Source organism: Sorex araneus, chromosome 2 (assembly GCF_027595985.1).
Source record: "Sorex araneus isolate mSorAra2 chromosome 2, mSorAra2.pri, whole genome shotgun sequence".
NCBI lineage: Eukaryota > Metazoa > Chordata > Mammalia > Eulipotyphla > Soricidae > Sorex > Sorex araneus.
Window position 1 is genome coordinate 189,365,533 of NC_073303.1, and position 18,057 is coordinate 189,383,589.

An 18,057-nucleotide genomic window follows, 5' to 3' on the forward strand; every position below is an offset into this window, starting at 1 on the left:
ACTAAATTAAGACAAATTGTAGTACTGGTCTCAATATGCTAAGCTTAAACAACTCCAGTATACAGACTTCCTTTTAAGGTAGTAGCCAAAAAGCAAGAAGGTTTGGAATCCATTCTTCAGACATACGCTAGGTAAGTGACTTCTATCATCAAGTTCTTTGTGTTTGAAATATTTGATTTAGGGAGAGTTTTTTAATTCATTTTTTACATCTCATTATTATTCTGTTAACTGTTAACATACTGCTTCAAGTCATTTTAAATGTTAAAATAATTCACCAAGGGATTTTGAAGAACTCCTATTGCTATATAACCTGCGTCTATGTGAATACTGAAATCAGTATCAGATGACCTTTTAAGGATTTTTACAGCCTAACAATTCAATTACTCATGAAGGTCAAAGTCTCTGAATCTTGGGAATAAGGTCTGAATTAGCCCCCAGAGACCTGAGGAAGCCAGTAGTCTAATAGGTATCTCGGGATGAAAAACTCATAGTTTCCAAACTGCTAGGGTTGCTCTCACCTCCAAAATAATCAGGCATTGGCCAAATAAAATAGTCAAGAGTGCATGACTATTTTCTACAATGGCTAATATTCAGCATGTAATTTCCTTAGGCAAAAGCATCAAATGTCTGGTACATAGGTAGCTGACTTCTTATGAACACAATCTGCATTCGACCATCTTTTTGAGTTTTTAACAAGAGCCTTTACAATGCAGGGATGTGGAGAATTGACAGATTGTGCACATTTTAGTGCTTTCTCACAATGTTTGCTATGTTCAGCAGAATATAAGCTCTCAAATTTAAAATATGTTTCCTAGCTGATCCCACTGTGCAAATCAGTACATTAAGCACGCCGAGCAGAAAACCATAAGCAGGCAGACAGAAAAGCTGCAAGAAGCTTTCCCAGCCAATGTGATAAGAAATAAGATTTAAATATCAGTTTACCCACCAGTGTAGAACCCAGAAATCACAGGCCAGAAACAGGAAAGATAAATAATAAGCAAGCAGCAAATAAGGTCAACCCTGTCGCATAACAGGTTGCGATATTTGAAAGCACTCACTTAAAATTAAGCACTCAATGCAAATTACAACGTACCACATGAATGCAAGTGATATGGATGAATGGATAGGAAAGGAATGGATACTGGAGAAAGCATATTTACTGAAAAAAAATGTTGTCAACTAGGAGAAATGCCTGTACAAATAAACCCACATAGACTCCATATATTTTGCTCTCATGACAGTGCAACAGGTGGTCCTGTTTGACTCGGGGATACTTAGCTCCAAGCTGCATGCAGGCGGGCACTGGCCCTCACTGGCCAACATCCACATGGGATGCACATGTCCAGGTTTAAATGGCAGAAGGCAGTAGGCAAGAGACACATCCACTCTGAGAAAGGGCCCCGCCAGGAAGTTTCATCATTCCATTCTTATTCATTCATTAAAACTTCAGGCAAGACACCTCACTAACGAGGGGAAAGGGTGTAACTTCAATCTTGCAGAATGTGCAGGAGAAAGAGGGAAAGGAACTACTATGTGCCTTCCACATTCTTTCTTGTCTTTTTTATTTATTTATTTATTTATTTATTTATTTATTTATTTATATGCTTTGGGGGGGGGGGTCACACCCGTGATGCACAGGGGTTACTCCTGGCTCATGCACTCAGGAATTACTCCTGGCAGTGCTCGGGGACCCATATGGGATGCTGGGAATCGAACCCGAGTCAGCCACGTGCAAGGCAAATGCCCTACTTGCTCTGCTATTGCTCCAGCCTGCTTACAAATTCTTGAAAGTGCAGACTCCAGAGAGTGCATATTAGATTTTGTTCCACACCTAAAGATGCATGTTGATCTTATTCTAGCAAACTCAATTGTTGGGAAAATATTTCAACTTATTTAAAAGGGAATTAAGGTTCATTACAGCACTAAGTAACAAAGGTCTTAAGAGAGTCCCCAGCTAAGAATTTTCTGCCTAATCAAAAATAAGCCATTAATTTACTTTGAGGACACAAGTGCTAACAAATTTCAGGATGCCAATTTGGTGACCTCGTAGCACCTATATGTGCATCAAGTTATCTTAATTCAGAGACTTAATGAAAAATAAAGAAGAGAAAATAAATTTATTTGAATTTATTTATTGCATAATTATAAATCTTATAGCCTATCAATTTAAAAAACAAAATAAAATACATACTTAGATTTTTATTTTAAGAGTAATAAAGTCGGGGCTGGAGCAATAGCACAGCGGGTAGGGAGTTTGCCTTGCATGTGGCTGACCGTGGTTCGATTCCCAGCATCCCAAATGGTCCCCCAAGCACCTGGAGGAGTAATTACTAAGTGTATGAGCCAGGAGTAACCCCTGTGCATTGCCGGTTGTGACCCAAAGAGCAAAATAAATAAATAAATAAATAATAGTAATAAAGCCTTTCATTCTTATGAAGACTGTTTAGACTTTTTAATAATTTACTATAAAAATAGTTGACATTGATTCAGTCTTTTAGAGAGGGAAAATGTTTGATTTTGTTTGTTTTAAGACTTATAGATCCACCTATTAAAAAGAATTTCTAGGTCAGAGAAATAGTACAGGGGTTAAGCCGCTTGCTTTGTCCTGACCCTGGTTCAATTTTTAGCATCACATTTGGTCTCACAAGCACAGCCAGAAGTGAACTCTGAGTACAGACAGAGGCAGGAGTAAGCTTTGAATACTGCCAGGTATGGCCCCAAAACAAGCAACAAAAGGATTTCTAATTGCAGTTTCATTTTATAGAGGTCGTAGTGTATGTCATATTAAATAAGGTCTTTCATAAAATTTGAAATATACAAATATGTACCTCGATGCAGTTCATTATTAATAAAAGATCTAAGTCCATATTTTAAAATCACATCATTTTTATTGATTTATGCTTGTGAGGGTTTTCTTTTCTATTTTCATTGTTTTTTTTTTTTAATGTCAGATTTGCGCTTAAAAAGAGATTCTACTTGGACTAAGAGACTCTTTGAAAATCTAATGTTACCTTTTATTGGCATTTTAGTATGACCTTTGGTCTACAGTTTCTTTGGAAGAATCTTTTAAAACTCTTTCTTTTGGGGTATTTTAAGTTACAGCTAGCTCTTTCCACTTAAAGAGGCACAGGTAGATGATATTTGCCTGCAAGACCGTGAGAGCAAATAAACTAGATCTCTGTCTGAGTCTGAATTCCTTGGGTAGTCTTGACGCTTGTACACCGCTGGATGTGACCACAAGGCGGCGCCAGAGTCAGTCCATAGAGCAATATTATACCTCATTTTTTTTTAGACACCTTGACTTAGAAAGTTATTCATAATAGAATTGTTTCCATCTACAATGTTCGAACCCCAGACCAATTGAAGGTCGCCCAAAGAACTCCACATTGGGACCCATGGCCTAGAATAGCACGAACAGGGTGAGAGACTGTCTGAGTTCATCATGTTGACCAAGACCATCCATGGTAACTCACAGTTCCAGAAGGCCAAGTCTAAACGTTGGACATGAGAATCTCCCGGTGGACAGTTCCACAACAAAATTGACCACATCATATTCAATCGAAGGTTTTGTCTGATTGATGTCGCTGTTTTCCCAAAATTCCAAATGGGATCGGACCACCGTCTCCTTCGTGCAAAATTCTACCTACAGATGCAAATTTTAATAAGAGTGAAAAGAATTAAGAAAATTCAAAGAGGGAAATATGAAAAGGTCTAGAAAAAAGTACACTACCTTTCTCACATTTTTTTTTTTTTACACCCGGCGATGCTCAGGGGTTACTCCTGGCTCTGCACTCAGGAATTGCTCCCACCGATGCTCAGGGGACTATGTTGGGATGCCGGGAATGGAACTCAGGTTGGTTGCATGCAAGGAAAACACCCTCCCTGCTGTATTACTCTCACTGTTCCCCCCTCTCACAAATTTTAAATAAAATTCAAGGAGCCTGACAGTGGCTCAGTGGCAAAAATTCACGCCTCATGAGCAAGAGTTCCCAGAGCCATGCACGTGTGACCAATTCCAGTGCCACACACATGTGGCAGGAGCTGTGCTGCTACGCTGCTGTTTGGGACCACTAAAACAGTGAGGCGTCAGGTACACCACCACTGGGTGCGTGTCAACACCACAACCAAGGTGTGCCTCTCCCAGCAAGCACTGCAACTAAAATAGAAAGAGCAGAGGTGGGCCCCTGTGGGCAAGGGGCTTATTCTGTATGCACTTGACCCGAGTTCAATTCCCGGCACCCCATAGCTCCCCTGAGTCCCACCAAGATTGATTCCTGAGTGCAGAGCTTGGAGTAACCAACTCCTGAGCAACCCTGAGTGTGGCCTAAAACCATAAATAAATGAATCATTTTTAAGTCCGTTTTGGTGCCAGAGAGAGAGTCCAGCATGTAGGGCACTTGCCTTGCACACCGCAGACCCAGGTTGGATCTCTGGCATCCCCTAGAGTCCTCTGCCATGAGTAATTTCTAAATGCAAAGCCAGGGATAACTCCTGAGCATTGCAGGGTGTGGCCCCCAAACAAACAGTAAAAATACCAAAACAGAAGTAAATAAAAAAGAGAAATCGTGCAGGCAGAGGCATTCAACCCGCAGCAAACAGATTCCACCACCGCAACTGAAGTGAGTGACCCCAGACAAGCCAGAATGTGCCAGCTGTGTGTGTAACCTCTGGCCATTACAATGAAAATAAGGACGGAAAGGTAGGGGTAAAGCACAGTGGTAGGGCGTTCGCCTTTCACGCGGCCGACCCGAGTTCGATTCTTCCGCCCCACTCGGAGAGCCCGGCAAGCTACTGAGAGTATCGAGCCCGCAGGGCAGAGCCTGGCAAACTACCCGTGTGTATTGGATATGCCAAAAACAGTAACAACAAGTCTCTCAATGAGAGATGTTACTGGTGCCCGCTCGAACAAATCGATGAGCTGTGACAGGCAGTGATGTTCCCAATGAGCTGATTTGTACCACTCTGGTTATGTTCACCATCACTTGGAGATCTGAGGTGAGGTGGGTGTTAGCCACACCTCATGGTGCTCGGGGGCTATTCCTGGCTTGGGGGAAACACATTTGGTGCTGGAGGTCCAACAATGGTCAGCTGAACGCCAGGCATGCATTTTAGCTCCTGCACTAGCACCAGTGCTTGTATTAGCTAAGGGCCACGTGTTGAAATTATCTGGAATTCCTTCTTCAGAGCAGTTTCCAACTACATAAATATGGGGGGAGGGGAGGAGCTGGCTGAGATTCTAGCCTTGAAGAAAGTGTTGTCCATGTTGTTAGACCAGAGACCTCATGGTAAGTTGCAAAAGCTGAGGATATCGACACCTCATGGGACTAATTACAGATAACAAATATATTGGGTAGACCCATAGGAAACATATTCACTGTCTGAGATATGCGTCTGTACTCCCAGAAGAAAAATTAGAAAGAACAAAACTAAGGAAGTGGGGGGAAGGGAGCCAAATCATTTATTGAATCCAATATTTTCTTGACATGTAGCCCCATTACCCAACTTCCTAGATTTGAGGGGTATATTTTACATAGTGAGCAAGAGTTGGGTCTCATTACCCTGACCCTGAAAGAGCCTCCAATGCGGCACCATTGGGAAGGACAAGTAGAGAGAGGCTTCTAAAATCTCAGGGCTAGGACGAATGGACACGTTACTGAGACGGCTCGAGAAAATCTACGATCAATGAGATGATGATGATGATGATGATGATCATGATGATTTTACATAGTGCTCTGAGCAGAGACAAGAATTCACAACCTGACGACAGTTGCTTAAGATTAGGTCAATAGCAATGGAATTTAATAGGTCTAGAGAGAAGTTTATAGGCTTCATGGTCATATATTATTTGCTTTCTTGATTTAATTAATGCAATAATGAGAACAATCTGACAGTCGTGTTGAAAGCATACCATGAGATAATGGGGTCAATTATACCCAATGTTCACTGTCCCTAGCAATTCTCTACATGACAATGTGATTTCAGAATTTTTTCACTGCTTCCTCCAAAACTCAAACTAGTTACCGATTTCAGAAGTGTCTGAGAAGCACTCTAAAATACTTTTAAATCACCTGGGATTAGACAGTGCAATAGAGAAGGTAAACAGATTTGTTCCTAAGCATTGCATGGAAATAAAAACAAAAAAGAAAATCCAAATAAGCCTGATTTCATATGCAATAGCAGAATACAATGAACTCACTCTGGGTCTTGTACACTTGCTAAAAAATAGCCAACGTAATTGGGATGGAGAGAGGACCACTAAGTAAAGGGTGATTGGATGGATTGCCCAGACTGGGGAATGTGTGCTAAAAGTAGACCAAGGACCAAACACGATGATCTCTTAGTATCTGTATCACAAATCACAATGCCCCAAATTAGAGAGAGAGTAAGAAGGACTGTACCTGCCACAGGGGCAAGGAGGGGGTAGGGTGGGGGTGGAGGGTGGGAACAAGGGTGGTGGAAAATGGGAAAATGGAGAGATCGGTGCTCAAGCATTGTTCAAATGAAATGCAATCATGCGAGTGTGTAACTGTATCTCACGGTGATTCAATAAAACTTGTTTTATGAAAAAAAAAGCCAACCTTGTCAATGAATGTCTAATGTTTCCTCAAGAATACTAAAAAAAAAAAAAGAAACGGCAAGTAACAGGGAAATTTTATTTTAAAGGTGTATGTGAGATGGAGCAAATCTAAAAGATAAAGAAAGGAAAATGGGATTAAAATACACTTACCATTTTTGTGAAACCCAAGTTCATTGGGTTTCACAAATCTTTAGTGTAGTGTACACTCAAAATCATAATTCAACATTGTTATATATAAATAGTTCAAATCTAAGCATTTGATTAACTGAATGCTTTGTGTTAGCTTTTGTTGTTCAGAGAAAACTAGCCAAAATTTTTCTTCTAAAATGACTAAATACACATATCACTTTCAAAAGAAAATTTAGTAACATATTCTTCCCTAAGGTTTGTTTTAAATGTTATGCTGTTTATAAACACATGCATATATGCATGTCCTTTTTTGCTACCAAAAAATAACATATCTTTCAAAATAAAAGTACTATTATAAATGCTTTTTATTTTTGATGTCACTAAAGACACACTTGGCTTTATTCCCTGAATAGATGTTAGCAGCACTGGGGAAAGACTATTATTCAAGCAAAATGATGGAAATTTAAAGAAAAAAAACTGACACAGATCATGTCTTTTAAAAAAGGAGTGAATAGAATGATGGGATTAATATTTAGCAATTCCTTTCCTTATTATCACTGTCACTGTATCACTGTCATCCCGTTGTTCATCAATTTACTCGAGCAGGCACCAGTAACGTCTCCATTTGTCCTAGCCCTGAGATTTTAGCAGCCTCTCCTTACTCGTCATTCCCAAAGATTGGAGGCACTTTCAGGGTCAGGGGAATGAGACCTGTTATTGTTACTGTTTTTGACATATCAAATACACCATGGGTAGCTTGCCAGGCTCTGCCCAGGTGGGCAGAGGTATGTGTGCGTGTGTGTGTGTGTGTGTGTGTGTGTGTGTGTACACTGTATCACTGTCATCCCATTGCTCATTGATTTGCTCAAGTGGGCTCCAGTAACATCTTATTATAAGATTAACAAATCGTAATGGATATTTTTTTCTTTCCAGTGTCTCATGGATGCTAAAGGAATCTATTGTAGCTTTCATCTTGTTTGGGACCACAGCCAGCAGTGTTCCTGAGTTACTCCTGGTTCTCTGCTCAGGGCTCACTCCTGGTGGTGTTTAGGTACCATACATGCTGCCAGGGATTGAATTATGGTTGACCACACAGTGTCTTAACCCCTGTATTATCTCTTCACCTCTTGGTTGAAACTTCTTTAAAAATGTATTATTCCGACATGGAAAAAAATCTCTTTTGCAAATCCAAAATGTATTGGGCTCTGTAAAAGTCTAAAGTATATATGTCACATAATACTTTTTAAAGTGCAGAATGAAAATAAAATTGGTCCCACTTTACGGAGAAAAAAGATGGGACACAGGAAAATTAAGTTATTTGTGTTAGTGTCTGAAAAACTGTAGTTGCAAGTGAAATTTCTCACCAAAGATAGAGCCTGTGCTTATTTACTCAGAAGACCATTGGTAAAGCAAGGCTGGTTGTAATCAATCTCTAGACAAAAAGCAACAAGACATCATTTCTACAGCAGTCACATCACTGCAGTTCTGTTCAAGGTGGCAGTATGAAGCCCAGACACTGAGCCACATACTCTAACCACCTACCCGCCCTAGTGTCTATTCACATGCATACACAAACAAAACTTTGTGCCTGACTTTGAAAAAACAAAAATTTTTGAAATAAGATGAAACAGAGAACAATAACACCTGAAATTACCTACTTAGACTACGAAATAATTGTCATACTTGAGTTTGTGCTGTGATAGTCTAAGTATAAGCATTACATTGTTTCCATCCTAAACGAAAATAAAACCAAAATGAGCCACAAACAGTATCTCAAGGAGAAAGCTATGACTATTACATTAAATTTGGTCTATCAATCTCAATATGCCCACTTAGAACATATGGGGGACATTATATTGCAGAGAGGAGAAAGAAAATAAGCATGTGAGCCCAGAATTATGCCATTGAAGCTAAAATGGACAGTATATCATACGATCAATCAACTAAATAATTCATCCAAAGTGAATCTAAGCTGAATAATTTTGTATGCAAAGAAATAAACACTAATGACTTTTATAAAAAAAAAAAATCTCAGTGCCTTAAAAAAATAACCATATAATGGGCTGGTAAACTCTTTCCAGGTTCTCTAATGCCCTAGCGGACGTTGAGATTGTGTGCACCCATTTAGGCATCTACCATTTCTGCACCCTTAAAAAGTACAAATTATGGGGCTGGAGCAATAGCACAGTGGGTAGGGTGTTTGCAGCCAACCTGGGTTTGATTCCCAGCATCCCATATGGTTCCCCGAGCACTGCCAGGAGTAATTCCTGAGTGCAGAGCCAGGAGTAATCCCTGTGCATAGCTGGGTGTGACCCAAAAAGAAAAACAAACAAACAAACAAAAAAGTACATATTATTCCATCAGTGTCAAGATTAAAATACAGTTGTCAAGGGTGCACAAGAGGTCTGCAATGGAATTGCAGAATTGAGTTAGTGGTGAGGACTAACCAAGAGCAAAAAAGTTCCTCTGATTCTTTACTACAATGCTCCTGAGAAACTGACCAGGATCCAAGGAGTTTCCAGAATGAAGCTACTTCCTTTCAAGTTCAAAAGAAGCCTTAGGTGAGGCGTGCAGAAGGAACCTCTCAATGCTGGGCCACTTGGCAGGGATTTCAGTGTAGAGTGGACATTCCAGAAGATTCCTTTGTGTGCAAATAACAATCAGGCATTGTTTTCTTTTATCTTTTCAGTTTTCGAGTGACATCCACAGGTGCTGAGGACATGTCTTGCTGGTGTGCTCAGGATAACGCCTGCTGAGGCTTTGAGGGGTGCTGGGAATCGAACCGTGGATGCTTTGTACGAGGTAGGCTCCCTACCCACTGTGCTATTGCTCTGGCCCTGGTCAAGCGTTTTTAAGTTGTTCTCAAGCAACAAGACAAATCTTTTTTTTTTTTTAATTTTATTAAATCACCATGAGAGCGGGCTGGAGCAATAGCACAGCAGTTGGGCTTTCGCCTTTCACTCAGCCAACCCGTGTTCGATTCCTCCGCCCCTCTCGGAGAGCCCGGCAAGCTACCGAGAGTATGGAGTCTGCATGGCAGAGCTTGACAAGCTACCCGTGCGTATTGGATATACCAAAAACAGTAACAAGAAGTCTCTCAATGAGAGACGTTACTGGTGCCCGCTTGAACAAATCGATGAGCAACGGGATGATAGTGACAGTGATGGTGAGAGCAACAAGACAAATCTTTGCAATAATTGCTATACTCTGACTACTAAGGAAGTTCTGCTATTAAGTAAGGCAGGAAGAGAAGAGACATTGTCCCTTTTGATTAATTTGGAGTTTTCTTTTTATCTTCCAATGTATTTATTTGTGTCTTTCTTCCCCCATCTTCTCTTCCCGTGTTATTTATTTCATACACACCGTATCTTTCAAATTAGTGAACTCTGAAACAAGGATATTTCTTTCAACAACTATGAAACTCACCCCTTTGCAATTTCTGTCATATAGTTATTTCTCTTTCCCTCTCCTTACCCTTGTCACTCAACTTTCTATTCATTGTCATGCCATTTATGCAAAGACTGACCTATGGCATCAATACCCAGATCAAGAGATTTGTTTCACCAAAATCTCTTCTTCTCTTTGTCCCAAAGACTTTCCCTGTTCTCTAAAAACTTGCTTCTTTCTTTCATGCCACACATCTACAACTATAACCATACCTGTAACACATAGCTGCCATCTGTAAAGAGCACTGGAGCACTGTCTTCCCATTGTTTATCTATTTGCTCGAGCAGGCACCAGTAACGTCTCCATTGTGAGACTTGTTGTTACTATTTTTGGCATATCGAATACGCCACGGGTAGCTTGCCAGGCTCTGCCCTGCGGGCGGGATATTCTCGGCAGATTGCTGGACTCTCTGAGAGGGATGAAGAAATCAAACCCAGGTCGGCCGAGTGCAAGGCAAACGCCCTACCCACTGTGCTATGGCTCCAGCCCATCTGTAAGGAAAATTGGCAAATCCTGATTTCCTGTACAATAATGTATCATTATAGGAACATCAATAAAACTATATATATGAAAGCACTTTTTAAACATTTTTTATTAGTGAATCACCGTGAGGTACAATTACAGATTTACATATTTTCATGCTTGTGATTCATTTATACAATGTTCAAGTACCCATCCCTACACCAGTGCCCATTCTCCACCATCGATCCCAGTATCCCTCCCACGCCCCTCCCCACCGCCTCCCCCCACCCCAGCTCTGTGGCAGGGCATTCCCTTGTGTGTTCTCTCTTTCTCCTTTTGGGTGTTGTGGTTTGCAACAGAGGTATTGAGTGGTGGCCATCCGTGTTCGATCTATGAAGCATTTTAAAATGGGAGAGATGTCTGTACATTTCAAAGTCATTTAAAAAAGATTCATTAGAAGCAAATTGAATGTAACAAAAAAAGGGAATATAAGAGCTGAGAGAATCTTAGCAATTAGTACCTCTGATGTCTCTCAACCCACCAGACCTTCCATTTTATCACTCCAATATTTCCCTTTAATTCCATGAGTTCTAATTTTAACAAATCTTTTCTTTTTTTTGCTTTTTCGGTCACACCTGGTGATGCACAGGGGTCACTCCTGGCTCTGCACTCAGGAATTACCCCTGGTGGTACTCAGGGGACCATATGGGATGCTGGGAATCGAACCCGGGTTGGCTGTTTGCAAGGCAAATGCCCTAACCACTGTGCTATTGCTCCAGCCCCAACAAATCTTTTCTATACCATAAAATCATTTCTTCTTTCTCATTTTGTTTACCATTGAGCAACGTTCAATTCTACTTGGTCTCATCTACTTGCTTACTTGCTTTGTGCTGATGTTAAGTACAGAAGACTTTAAAGACCAGTCCATCCACCAGTATTTTGAATCCTGATTTTTTTCCCATCTTCTCATGAATGTATATTCTTAGCTATCTCTTCACCCTCTTGTGTATTCAAACTTCCCTATGACTTTTAAACATACCTAAATCTCTCATTCACTACAAAAAAAAAAGTTTCAGGCTTTTTTTTTCACCAAACTACTTTATAATTAAGCTCCTTGCAAATTTTGCCTTCATCTACCCATTCTATTTTCTTACCCTCCTCCCTCCCTTACCCTGCAAGACTCCAACAGTCACCACTCGGCCAACGAACACAATTTGTCTATCTCCTTCTTAAGTATCTTTTTTCTCTTCCTGTATTTTGTGCCTCCCTGGTGATTTCTGTTCTTTGATGTTTTCTTGAATCAACATCCTTTATCCTGATTTTTAAATGTATTTCCTTCAAACTTCCAACTAGGCTATCTTCCCATAATACCTGGTTCTCTCTCCCTAGGTATTATATCCCAGCATGCAATAAAATCACTTACCATAAGCCTGTCAACCAAATTTTGATTATATTTCATCCATGACATGATGTTACTTTTCTATGATTTGCCATCTTCTAAATTAAGCTGAATCTTACAGCTAATAATTTCCCATAATAGTGCTTGTATTTTTTCTTTTTCTTGGTGACATAAAAAATAATGGAGAATTTTCAGTCGGTGCTTGTGATCCACTAAAAGAATTTCTACCACTGTTTCTTTTTTCAAGCATAAACAGACCCATATGTCTCCTATTTCCACTTGAATGCCTACAACAGCAGTACTGTAAAACCATTACAGAGGCAATGTTTTAATTGAATAGTGTCTTCTAGAATTATTTAGCATGATGGTCTTGGCAAAATAAATATTTTTAAATCAATATATTGAATTTTTATATATTAATATATTTAAAATTATATTTTAAAAATATTCAAAACCAATATATTAAAAATTGGACTCTAAACTCTGTCCCCAATCTAGCATATTCTAAAGTAGGTCTTCCTGTGTCTCCTGTATACCTGTCTCAGGGGTCTTTGTTATTTTTTATCCAGGTTTACATGTGTCAGAAACCAAAGTATCCCATTTATATTTTCCTATTCAAATCCCAAATATCTAATTAACAAGTTGCATTGATTCTCAGATTTGTCTGCTTCTGAGGATTTCCTCCCATACTTCCTTCCAGGGTCCAAGTGATGACCATTTAACCAGATTGCATTAACGTTTTCTAACTGTCCTGACGGCTTCCATTCTTTATCATTTCCCTCACTCTTCTCCATCTGATAACATAATCTTTCCAAAATTAGCCTGATAGTGGCACAGCCAAGCTGAACCCCTTTGGAGAGCATCCAGGGATACAATGCTCCTAGACTGTGCCTTCTGGAAAGTTCTACATTTTCTGGGGACCTCCTTTGATCAAATTCATGCTAGGTCCTTTTTTGGTTCCATTGCAGTTCCAATCCACTCCATTTAGATTCCTTTCAGGTGCCCAGGACCACCAAGCTCCTTCTTGCTATAAATGTGTTGCTCAGTTTGGAATGCTCTCACTGTTCTCCTACTCCCGTAGCCAAGTGCCTTTTCTCAGCCTTCAGATTTCTGCCTAGATAATATCCTAAATAGTACTTCTCTATCTTAAGACACGTCAACATCCTTCATCTTTTTTAATTCCTTTATTTTAAAGTTGTATTCATATTTTATTTAATATCTCCTATTTGTTATCATATGATGATTTTACTAATGTTTTACTAAATTCCAAGGGCCACCGGAATAGAAGTGAAGCTTATTAATATATCCCCTCTGTTAGCTGAGTTTCCAGAACAGAGCGAGTGCTCAAGAGAGACTGTTTTTAAGTTTTTCTTTTTTATTTTTTTTTTTTGGCTTCTTGGGTCACACCCCGCAATGCATAGGGGTTACTCCTGACTCCACACACAGGAATTATCCCTGGTGGTGCTCAGGGTACCATATGGGATGCTGGGAATCGAACCCAGGTCAGCCGGGTGCAAGGCAAACGCCCTACCCGCTGTACTATCGCTCCAACCTCGGGAGACTGCTTTTAGACGAAAAGTTGTCAAGAATGAAGGCGATCATATGACATTCAAAGTCCCCATTTCCACTGAGACTAAATTACCAGGTTTTGTTTACTGTTCATTTTTGTCTTAATTGAACAAATGTTAGGCATCATAGTGTTTCCCAAACTTGCTAATGCTGATCTTTGGGGGCAGAGGGTGGTGCTAGAATGAAGGGGGTGTGTGTTAGCCTTAGGTACAAGTGGGGTTCATTCACTATTTGTTCTCTTAAAGAAAGATTTCCAGGGGGTCCGCAAGTGTTTTTTTCTTAAAAGAGGGCAGTCAGCCAAATGTGTTTGGAAACATCTGCCCTACATTTTTCTCTCTAAAATTAACTTACCTATCTTTATTTAAATTCTTTTTCATTTTTGTTTCAGTAGTTTGCTTAAGTTCTTGATTTTACATAATTGTAAAATTAGTTTAATCAAGTCTATTTATTTTGGTCTCAACATTCACTCCTTTTTCTTTTTGAATTAACATGTCTTTAATTCTATAATAGTAAAGGTGATTATCTGTGTCAGGAATTTAATATTTTTGATGATGACTAGCAAGTGTTAACTCTGCTACTTCTACACCCTTAGGCCTTTATTTCAATTAGTATAATATGCTCATTAAATTAAGACATCTATTATGGTGCCAGCATTCATGTAACAGACAGAAAAATGTCTCATATGGGTCAATTGGAATCATTTTGTTAAATTAACATCATAGCCTTTCATAAGAGGTTCTTAGATACTGTTATTAGCAAAGATAGGGCACAAATTGAAATGACGCTTTTATTCTTTCATGCTCTGAGAAGATTTCTGAAGGACAAACCTATGTAAAAGATGACTGGCTAAGCTTTTAAAATATACCTAATCCATGTATCCATAGAGCCTTTTGCCAGTTTGCATGCTATTAAAACTAAGGGTTTTTTTTTAACTTGTTTCAGTGTGTAGTCTAGCAAAGGAAAAAGAACTTGAAAAATACTAAAGTTATTTTGCTAGAATATCTGAAATGTTACTAGCCTCATTTAGGTCAAGGATATGCTGCAAAGTTTTTAATGATGCTCAATGGCAGAATAAGGGGCCAAAAGTATCCCAATTTAGCAATCTAGGTCTCTGGAATAAATATCACCCCATTTACCTGTGTTTCGAGAATGACCAGTGTGTTGATATAATCAGTGGGGATGATCATTAGGATTAAGTGTTTGGGAACTTGAGGTGATACACTTCACATAAACCATTCTCTTAATAAGTATTTCTCTGTTTTGATGCCTTTGCTCACTTTTTGCTGGGTATATTCCCAGGGAAAAGGACCTGGGAGGATGTTTATTAGGAGAATCTTATAAAAGATTTATCAGAGAGCAAAAATGAAAACAACTCTTTTGTGAGAGTTTCTTATTTCTATAATATAGTATACAAATACGACATAGTTTAAGGAAAATTTCTCTAGAGCTTATGAAACTAAAGCAATTAGAGTTATAGTATTGGGCAACCACGTTGATCAAAGGACCATTGAAAACATCAGAATCTCCTAAGCTCATTGTCTAAAGGAGAAACCCAGATGCCATAGAGGTAAGACCTCGACTCAGCATAATGTGCTCAAAAGAGCATTCAGACTATAATCTTGATTTTGCAACTGGTGGAAGGAACCCATGTTCCACCAGGTATAGATGCTCAGTCACAAATGGGTGGCTATGCCTCTGCCATGGTAGGAGATACTCACAAGAGCCTGCAGCAGGGAGAGTCATTCAAAGGAGACAGATGAAGCTATGGCTAGCATTGTCATGTTCTTACTTCCTTCTCAACAGTCACAAAGAAGCAGAACCTCAAAAGTTTTGAACCTTGTCCCTCATAGAGATTTTTTTAATGCAGTCATTCATTCTTATTGCAAAAAAAAAATGTTAAGACCTGCAATGTTTTGAATACTGCACAAGAGGTCGGAGACTTATGGGCTGTAGTGATGGGCTTTGTATGTGGGAGGCCTGCACTCAATTCCTGGCACTGTCTGGCCCCCTGAGCACCCCAAACACAGAGCCAGGAGTAGACACTGAGCACTGCCAGATGTGGTCTCTCCAAATTAAGAAATATATAAGTAAAGGAACTTCACAGTGCTGAAGGTATGGGTATAAGTGAGGAATATTCCTGAAAAAGATACATATCCCACCCTCCTCATCATCATCGTCATCCCGTTGATCATCGAATTTCTTGAGTGGTCTCAGTAATGTCTCCATTCGTCCTAGCCCTGAAATTTTAGATGCCTCTCTTTACTCGTCTTTCCCAACGATGCCGCATTGAAGGCTCTTTCAGGGTCAGGGGAATGAGACCATCATTGTTACTGGTTTTGGCATATGAGTACGCCATGGGGACTTTTCGAGGTTCTCCCATGGAGGCAGGAAACTCTCGGTAGCTTGCCAGGCTCTCTCAGAAGGAGAACAAGGGTAAAAGATGTCCCACTAAAAGCGGCCACATGCTTCTGAGAGCTTGGTTTTATAGTCTCTAGATGCTGGTGGGATTACACGGCGCTGGAGGCAGTCCCTGGGTGTGACCTCCTAGCTACTGGAAAATGGGGAGTCTAGGTGGAAGAGGCACAGTCCTGATCCGAGAAGGCTTAGAGGTCTCAGCCCCGGGTCCCACACACCTGGGCACCTCTGCCGGTTCCTTCATGCATGACCCTCGTGTGAGTTAAATCTTGCAATAACAGCGACATTCATAATGGATTCTTTGTAATGATAATAACAATGACTCCAAATTTTCATAGTAAGTGACAAAGGGCAGTCACTTTATATTTTTGCATTTGACTAATAATACAAGCTGTCAGAGCTAAAAATAACTGTACATGGGTGATATATGTAAAAGACAACTGGAAATATTTGTTTGGGGGCTACACTCAGTGATGTTCAGGGCTTCCTCCTGACTCTGTGCTCAGAGATTATGCCTAGCAATGCTCAGGGACCATACATGGTGCTGGGAATTGCACTTATGTAGGTTCTGTGCCAGGCAAAAACCCTGCCCGCTGTACTATCTACTCAGCCCATGGAGGGAGTTTTTTAAAAGGAAGAAGCAGGAACTAAAGATTTCCTGTGAAACTTTCAGATAAAGATAGTTACCTGGTATATTATTTCATTTAAGTAATATTCTTGAAAATACAAAATTATAAAGATGAAAAACAAACTAGCTGTTCTCAGGGATTAGACATGGAGAGAGCAGGTATGTGTTCTAAAATGGGGGTAGTATAAGGGAGATATTTATGGTGCTGGAATAGCACTGTATCTTGATTGCATGAATCCATAGCACTGTAGCACTGTTGCACTGTCATCCCGTTGTTCATTGATTTGCTCGAGCAGGCACCAGTAACGTCTCCATTGTGAGACTTGTTGTTACTGTTTTTGGCATATCAAATACGCCACGGGTAGCTTGCCAGGCTCTGCATGAATCCATATGTGTGATAAAATGGCATTGCACCATATACACAATGTACCAATGAACTAGGACTAAATTGGTTTATATACATGAAATGCACCAATGTAAAATTCCTGGATTTTCTGTTGTGTTATATCGACATAAGTCGCTTTTGAACACTTGTCAAAAGATACATGAGACCTCTCTATACTTGCTTTGCAACCTCCCGTGAATTTATAATCATAAATTTCCAATTTGAAAGTTAAAAAAATAGCAGGGATCAAGTGATAAGAACTGATTTGAAAGAACCAAATGAGTTTTAATTATGACAAAAGCATATGTTTAGAATATGTACACACAAGCATTGTGTCCCTATCTCTTCAAAATTGACCAGGGGACAATTTCCACTATGTGAACCTCTGAATCGATCTGCTGGTATTATATTCTTATAATTTGATGATACCAGAACTAATGTTTCAAAGAAAAGCAAAATGCTTCAAGTCAGTCACTTAACATCTCTGTCTAAAGATTATGTAACTTCTTAATTTCTATCATGTCATTTCTGATGTTACCTCAGGAAAAATGAGAAACATCTCAATTAAAAATGCAAAAACTTTCCCTCAGAAATTGTTAAAAGTGGAATCATTACAGTTATGCAAACCAGAATTGACACAAAAAGCTTAAGATATGCAGCAATTTTTCATGCTAATGGACTAAAGTACCTCTTGAGCCTTTCTTATCATCATTTCCTGGGATTCTATTATTTCTGTTGAGATAAAAATATCTACATAATGTCATTACCTAGATCTCCTGTGTATAAGGATAATGGAAAGTGCTTCCATACTTCTCAAATGCTTTATGTTCTGAAAGAATATTAACATTTTATTTTATATAAATGCCTAATGGCAACATTTCTAAAACACTAAAATAATTATTCAAAATGGCTCTCTACTCATAATTGCAACAAATTTTGTAAAATTATATATTTGGAGAGATATTACTATCTATTCCATTTTGCATTGTTAGAATGTTAGAAATTCTGAGTTAGCTTTAAATATTCATCAAATGTACATATGCATT